Raw genomic sequence first — 8,433 nt, 5'->3', positions numbered from 1 at the left:
TCACAATGGAAATCACAATGGCGTGATATATCAATGGAAATCATTTCTGAGACAATGGAGTGACTTGAACTGGCGACTTGGTGAGTCCCAGACGTCTGCCTTAACGTTAACCACCGTGGTCGAGTGGTTAAGATCTCTGGGAATCACCAGGTCGCCAGTTCAGGTCACTACTCCATTACCTCAAAAATTATTTTCATATATATGACTAACTATGGATGGATATAGATAGGAGCTGCCTTTTATGGGTTAATTGGTCTTCTGCAGTGTTATCTATTAGTTTCTTATTTCCTTATTCAATTCAGCAAATTATCCATCTGGCTTGCACTCTGGCTGTGGTACAAGTGTTCAGCCTCTAACGCTGCTATTCAAACGCACAAAGAAATCGCATTACTCTGATTTATCAATAAGAAAATCAGTAGGAGCCATGGTTAAGTGGTCTAAAAGGTCTGCTTGGGAGTACCCAGTGTGCAGGTTCGAATCCTCCTCATGACGACTATACTGATTTCCCGGTGTACTTCCCGGTGTCCTTGTGGGTTGTAAACAATGACTGTTGAGGCTTCCTGGTGTCCGTGCGGGTGGTGGTAGGGGTCAAGGTGCCGAGGCTACCCTTCAGGAAGTGACCCTTATGGTCCTCTGATCCACGTGCTGCCCTCGGGCCAAGTTTTAATGAATGGAATAGAGAAACGGTCTTTGAACTCACCTGGAATGTAACATGAACAGCTGGAAGGGACGATGTGGGAGGTGTAGGGTACCTGCTTGATGGTGGTGGTGGTGGTTGTTAGATTCAGCTACTTGGAACAAGTTCCAAGTAGCACGGGCTATGGTGAGCCCGTAACTTATCTGGCTCAGGAGCAGGACAAGTAGCAAGGGCTATGGTGAGCCCGTAGTGGACTTACCTGGCACAGGTGCTTGATGGGGTTCTGGGACTTGTTCTACTCCCCAAGCCCGGCTCGAGGTCAGGCTTGACTTGTGAGAGTTTGGTCCACCAGGCTGTTGCTTGGAGCGGCCCACAGGCCCACATATCCACCACAGCCCGGCTGGTCCGGCACTCCTTGGAAAAAATTATCTAGTTTTCTCTTGAAGATGTCCACGGTTGTTCCTGCAATATTTCTTATGCTCGCTGGGAGGACGTTGAACAACCGTGGACCTCTGATGTTTATACAGTGTTCTCTGATTGTGCCTATGGCACCCCTGCTCTTCACTGGTTCTATTCGGCATTTAAGAATATAGGGTGGGAAAGAGAGAGGGAAGGAAGGGAATGGGTACAAGGAGAGGACTTTTGTATTAACCCGTTTAAGTACATGTGCACTTGTGCAGCTGCCCTAGACTATATGAAGGGGAGTAGTGTGTCAAAAAGCTAGCTACGTGATGCTAAAAATCCCCATCACACAGGATGGTTAGTCATACAGAGGCACGTGTTAAGTAGACTGCACTGGCAGACTCTGGGTACATTATGAGGATATCATCAACACAAGAGTGAATAAGGCAGCAGTGATATTAAAAGTCACCATCTCGCAGGATGGTTAGTCATACAGGGCCATGTATTCAGTAGCCTGCACTGGCAGACTGGGTACACTCTGAGGATATCTTCAAGAACACGAGAGGTAATAAAGTAATTGCAAAGCTCCAGGTACCTCATGCCAACTGGTCTGAAAGGTCTAATAACTGGGCATTCGGTGATGTAGTGTGGGAGATCATGCCGCAGTTCCTGCTCACAGAGTTTGCACCTGGAGTGCTTATTATTGGGAGATCCGTCACCTGTAGCCACCTGCCGCAGGTAACGGTAGCCACCTGCCACAGGTAACGGTAGCCACCTGCCGCAGGTAACGGTAGCCACCTGCCACAGGTAACGGTAGCCACCTGCCGCAGGTAACGGTAGCCACCTGCCACAGGTAACGGTAACCACCTGCCACAGGTAACGGTAGCCACCTGCCACAGCTAACGGTAGCCACCTGCCACAGGTAACGGTAACCCAACCTGATCCTGGCAACCACTGTGTCGCACAGTCTGGTCGACGTTTTATGCTGTCCATAGATATAGGTTTCAGATCTAAACAAATCATAGCTTTTTATACTAGTACTTTCAGGTCGTTGGGAGTCAGTAATTTCTTTCCTATTAGACCTGAGTGTTTGGACCAATACAGTTTTGACAGCAGAGATGGGGATACCTAGATCTAATTCAACTTCATCTTTGTTACTCGCTAATTTGGCTACAATGTCTGTCTCATTATGATGGGTTATACATTATATGTGCTGGTACCCATACAGAGGAGATTCGAAACCCCTTTACTCTGTGCATCAATTAGGTCATTTATAATTGGTAGTGTGAGGTTCTTGCTGTCGATCTTCCAGGAGAAGTTTTCGATTGCTTGAAGAGCAGACTTCGAATCAGAAAATATTATACCTCCTCCAATGTTTTTGAATGTACTGGTAGCTAGTTGTAATGCTGCTAGTTCTTCTTGTACTCACCTAGTTGTGTTTGCGGGGGTTGAGCTCTGGCTCTTTGGTCCCGCCTCTCAACCGTCAATCAACAGGTGTACAGATTCCTGAGACAGATTCCTTCCTTGTGTGGAGGTCAGCGAGCTGTTTAACCTGACGCTGGCAGTTTGTGTGCAAATATTGTTTCTATAAAACCAACATACAGCAGGATACCGCCTGGTTGTACCTAGGGGGCCTCGTAGCCTGGTGGATAGCGCGCAGGACTCGTAATTCTGTGGCGCGGGTTCGATTCCCGCACGAGGCAGAAACAAATGGGCAAAGTTTCTTTCACCCTGAATGCCCCTGTTACCTAGCAGTAAATAGGTACCTGGGAGTTAGTCAGCTGTCACGGGCTGCTTCCTGGGGGTGGAGGCCTGGTCGAGGACCGGGCCGCGGGGACACTAAAGCCCCGAAATCATCTCAAGATAATCTCAAGATAAGGTAATCTGGGAGAGCTGAACCAGCAGTCCCTTAAGGTAAAAACCAGCTAAGTAAGGACAGATTAATTTAGTACACCAAAGAGGATATCTTCTCCACTCCCTCAGGAGGCTCCCCCCCAGCCTCCACTCCCTCAGGAGGCTCCCCCCAGCCTCCACTCCCTCAGGAGGCTCCCCCCCAGCCTCCACTCCCTCAGAAGGCTCCCCCCCAGCCTCCACTCCCTCAGGAGGCTCCCCCCAGCCTCCACTCCCTCAGGAGGCTCCCCCCAGCCTCCACTCCCTCAGAAGGCTTCCCCCCAGCCTCGACTCCCTCAGGAGGCTCCCCCCAGCCTCCACTCCCTCAGAAGGCTTCCCCCAGCCTCGACTCCCTCAGGAGGCTCCCCCCAGCCTCCACTCCCTCAGGAGGCTCCCCCCCAGCCTCCACTCCCTCAGGAGGCTCCCCCAGCCTCCACTCCCTCAGAAGGCTTCCCCCCAGCCTCGACTCCCTCAGGAGGCTCCCCCAGCCTCCACTCCCTCAGAAGGCTTCCCCCCAGCCTCGACTCCCTCAGGAGGCTCCCCCAGCCTCCACTCCCTCAGGAGGCTCCCCCCCAGCCTCCACTCCCTCAGGAGGCTCCCCCCCAGCCTCGACTCCCTCAGGAGGCTCCCCCCCAGCCTCGACTCCCTCAGGAGGCTCCCCCCCAGCCTCGACTCCCTCAGGAGGCTCCCCCCAGCCTCCACTCCCTCAGAAGGCTCCCCCCAGCCTCCACTCCCTCAGGAGGCTCCCCCCAGCCTCCACTCCCTCAGAAGGCTTCCCCCCAGCCTCCACTCCCTCAGAAGGCTCCCCCCCAGCCTCCACTCCCTCAGAAGGCTCCCCCCCCAGCCTCCACTCCCTCAGGAGGCTCCCCCCAGCCTCCACTCCCTCAGGAGGCTCCCCCCAGCCTCCACTCCCTCAGGAGGCTCCCCCCAGCCTCCACTCCCTCAGGAGGCTCCCCCCAGCCTCCACTCCCTCAGGAGGCTTCCCTCCAGCCTCCACTCCCTCAGAAGGCTTCCCCCCAGCCTCCACTCCCTCAGAAGGCTCCCCCCCAGCCTCCACTCCCTCAGGAGGCTCCCCCCCAACCTCCACTCCCTCAGGAGGCTCCCCCCCAGCCTCCACTCCCTCAGAAGGCTCCCCCCAGCCTCCACTCCCTCAGGAGGCTCCCCCCCAGCCTCCACTCCCCCAGAAGGCTCCCCCCCAGCCTCCACTCCCTCAGGAGGCTCCTTCCCAGCCTCCACTCCCTCAGAAGGCTCCCCCAGCCTCCACTCCCCCAGAAGGCTCCCCCCAGCCTCCACTCCCTCAGGAGGCTCCCCCCCCAGCCTCCACTCCCCCAGAAGGCTCCTCCCAGCCTCCACTCCCTCAGGAGGCTCCCCCCCAGCCTCCACTCCCTCAGGAGGCTCCCCCCCCCAGCCTCCACTCCCCCAGAAGGCTCCCCCCAGCCTCCACTCCCTCAGGAGGCTCCCCCCCAGCCTCCACTCCCTCAGAAGGTTCTGCTGTAGGTCCTGCATATATATATATATATATATATATATATATATATATATATATATATGACAATGTCAGACCACGGAGGAAAAATGAAACAGGAAATTTCCTTAAGTACTTTCGTATATTAAATACATCTTCAGAAGGTCCTTCTGAAGATGTATTTAATATACGAAAGTACTTAAGGAAATTTCCTGTTTCATTTTTCCTCCGTGGTCTGACATTGTCACATTCTTTATCACGTGTTTATTTTCGTGATATACACACATATATATATATATATATATATATATATATATATATATATATATATATATATATATATATATATATATATATATATATATATATGTCGTACCTAGTAGCCAGAATGCACTTGTCAGCCTACTATGCAAGGCCCGATTTGCCTAATAAGCTAAGTTTTCATGAATTGTTTTTCGACTACCTAACCTACCTAACCTAACCTAACCTAACTTTTTCGGCTACCTAACCAAACCTAACCTATAAAGATTGGTTAGGTTAGGTTAGGTAGGGTTGGTTAGGTTCGGTCATATATCTACGTTAATTTTTTACTCCAATAAAAAAAAAATTACCTCATACATAATGAAACGGGTAGCTTTATCATTTCATAAGAAAAAAAGTAGAGAAAATATATTAATTCAGGAAAACTTGGCTTATTAGGCAAATCGGGCCTTGCATAGTAGGCTGAGAAGTGCGTTCTGGCTACTAGGTACGACATATATATATATTAGTATATTTTGGTAGCAGTCTTTCTTGTTAACATATGTTGTTGCATATGACCGAAAGGGTATGATTAATGATTCTAACACGAATTTTCTCAATAGTTCTTATGTTTTTCTTCACTGTCGGGGGTAGTTGAAAAATTAACTCCAAAGCTCATTTTCAGTTTTTATTTATGGTCTGACGCCTAAAAGCGTTTCGCAAGAACATTGCTTAGATTTTCAAAGACTTTTTTTTTTTACTTATTCATATATATATATATATATATATATATATATATATATATATATATATATATATATAAACTGAAAACTCACTCCCCAGAAGTGACTCGAACCCATACTCCCAGGAGCAACGCAACTGGTATGTACAAGACGCCTTAATCCACTTGACCATCACGACCGGACAATAATGAGGTGATAGCCGAGGCTATTTGAACCACCCCACCGCCGGCACTCGGATAGTAATCTTGGGCATAGCATTTTACCAAATCACCTCATTCTTTGGGGCACACGTGAGGAACACAAATGCGAACAAGCTCCTGGGAGTATGGGTTCGAGTCACTTCTGGGGAGTGAGTTTTCAGTTGCATATTGTCCTGGGGACCATTCAGGCTTGTTCGCATATATATATATATATATATATATATATATATATATATATATATATATATATATATATATATATATATATATATATATATGCAATTGACGATCACTAAACACTGATCATTTGTATACGGAAAAACCACAAAGAAATGGGGAAGAGAGATGAACGTTTCGGCCTGTTAAAGCCTTTGTCAACACCAGACTGACTAGAGAGAGAGGATACAGGCCAGCACCTGGAACCTGACCAACCCATCTCTAGGGAAAGAATTACCAGAAACAGGAATAGCTTAGCTCAGAATAGTCAAAGAGGATTATGCGGTCAGATAATAAGGATGAAAGATTAAAGAAAAGCCTCATGAACACACAATAAATGAATATAAAATTGTAATGAGACATTGTAAGCCTCCCTTTCAGAGTTTTTTCTTACACTGTTGTGTAATATTGTAACTTAAAACAATGTCAAGTTTGTACATACCAGTACTAACATTGAGAAGATATGGACATTGACTAATTAGCGCAGACTCAATTAAATTCCGTTCCACAAAACCATTGCAATTGGCAATGCTTTTCGCCCCATCCCAATTAATAGTGTGATGACACAAACTTGTATGTAGATACACAGCATTAGACGTTTGGGCAGTTCTTATACTATAAGCATGTTGGGACATACGTAATTGTAAGGATTTTCCTGTTTGTCCAAGGTACACAGACTCACAATCATTGCAGGGAATCGAATACACACAACCTGCTGTACCAGGGGAGTTTTTTTATTAAATTAGACTTGATCGTATTATTACTGAACACCAAATTGATATTAAGGTTCTTAAAAACTGGGGAAAGTTTCTCAAATCCCATCGCATAAGGTACCACCAATGAGTTTCTATTTTCTGGTTTCGCATTGGAGACATTATTATAAAACGTACGTTTAGCTTTCCCAAACGAACATTCCAAAGCTAAACGTACGTTTAGCTTTGGATAAACGGGTGATAGTGGACCCCATACCCATCCCATGGGTGGTAGTGGACCCCATACCCATCCCATGGGCGGTAGTGGACCCCATACCCATCCCATGGGTGGTAGTGGACCCCATACCCATCCCATGGGCGGTAGTGGACCCCATACCCATCCCATGGGCGGTAGTGGACCCCATACCCATCCCATGGGTGGTAGTGGACCCCATACCCATCCCATGGACGGTAGTGGACCCCATACCCATCCCATGGGCGGTAGTAGACCTCATACCCATCCCATGGGGCTGTAGTGGACCCCATACCCATCCCATGAGGCTGTAGTGGACCCCATACCCATCCCATGGGGCTGTAGTGGTCCCCATACCCATCCCATGAGGCTGTAGTGGACCCCATACCCATCCCATGGGGCTGTAGTGGACCCCATACCCATCCCATGGGCTCTAGTTGACCCCATACCCATCCCATGGGGCTGTAGTGGACCCCATACCCATCCCATGAGGCTGTAGTGGTCCCCATACCCATCCCATGGACGGAAGTAGAAAAGGATAGAGAAGACACACAACTGACTCAGGAGCGGCCAGTCCACCAACACATACGGTCACACACATCTGCCATTCATATGTGAGAATCGTAGCTACTTCCCATGGCGTCGTCGCCGTTCTTTGCTGCATAGGAAATGCATCATGGACCCCGTCAACCTTGCGGGTGATCAGGCAACGCTCAACATGCATGATCCGGGGGTCCTAAGGCGTAGTATCGCTACTCTGCGTTATGTAACCACCTTAGTATGCATGGAGAAAGATCTGATCCTGTGACGCACTATGGGGTGATGGCCCAGCCAACTCACAACCGATTGGAGCCGAGTTCGGTTCCCGGGCAGGGCACTGAGACGTTTGGGGGCACATTCAAATAAAAAAAAACATTCAAAATACATTTGTTTACACCTGAGGGGCCTACTTTACCTCCCCCCCCCCGCAGGTATTCGGGAGATTGCTATCTGTTGCGGGTCGCATCCTGGAGGAGGGCCAGTCACTATGGCCTAGGCATAAGGTGACCTCTGTACATACAACAGGATCCCCCCCCCCCCGGGCAGTGGGGAACCATAAGTATGAAAAGAATGTCCGCTGTCTTACCCTGTGGGCGACACACTAGAAGCCACAACCTCTCGTACTATACACGTACTATACACGTACTATACACGTACTACACGTACTATACACGTAATAAACACGTATCATACACGCATTACAGGTACAACACGTATTAAACACGTACTATACACGTATAATACACGTACTACACGTATCATACACGTATTACAGGTACAATACGTATTAAACACGTACTATACACGTACTAAACACATATTACACGTATTATACACGTACTACACGTATAATACACGTATTAAACACGTACTACACGTATTATATACGTACTACACGTATTAAACACGTACTATACATGTACTATTCACGTACTAAACACGTATTACACGTATTAAACACGTACTACACGTATTATACACGTACACTATAACTAGGCGAGTACGCGTCATATTTATACATACAGATTAAATACTTTTTATGAGATATAAAAACAAATGCTTCAATGGCAAGCTTTTTTTTGACCAATGAGAACAGGAATAGTCAAACGAAGCGGGTTAGTAGTTAGATTCACTCTGGACGCTTCAGCACGGTCC

Source organism: Procambarus clarkii, chromosome 80 (genome assembly GCF_040958095.1).
Source record: "Procambarus clarkii isolate CNS0578487 chromosome 80, FALCON_Pclarkii_2.0, whole genome shotgun sequence".
Classification (NCBI taxonomy): Eukaryota; Metazoa; Arthropoda; class Malacostraca; order Decapoda; family Cambaridae; genus Procambarus; species Procambarus clarkii.
This window is presented reverse-complemented; position numbering follows the sequence as displayed.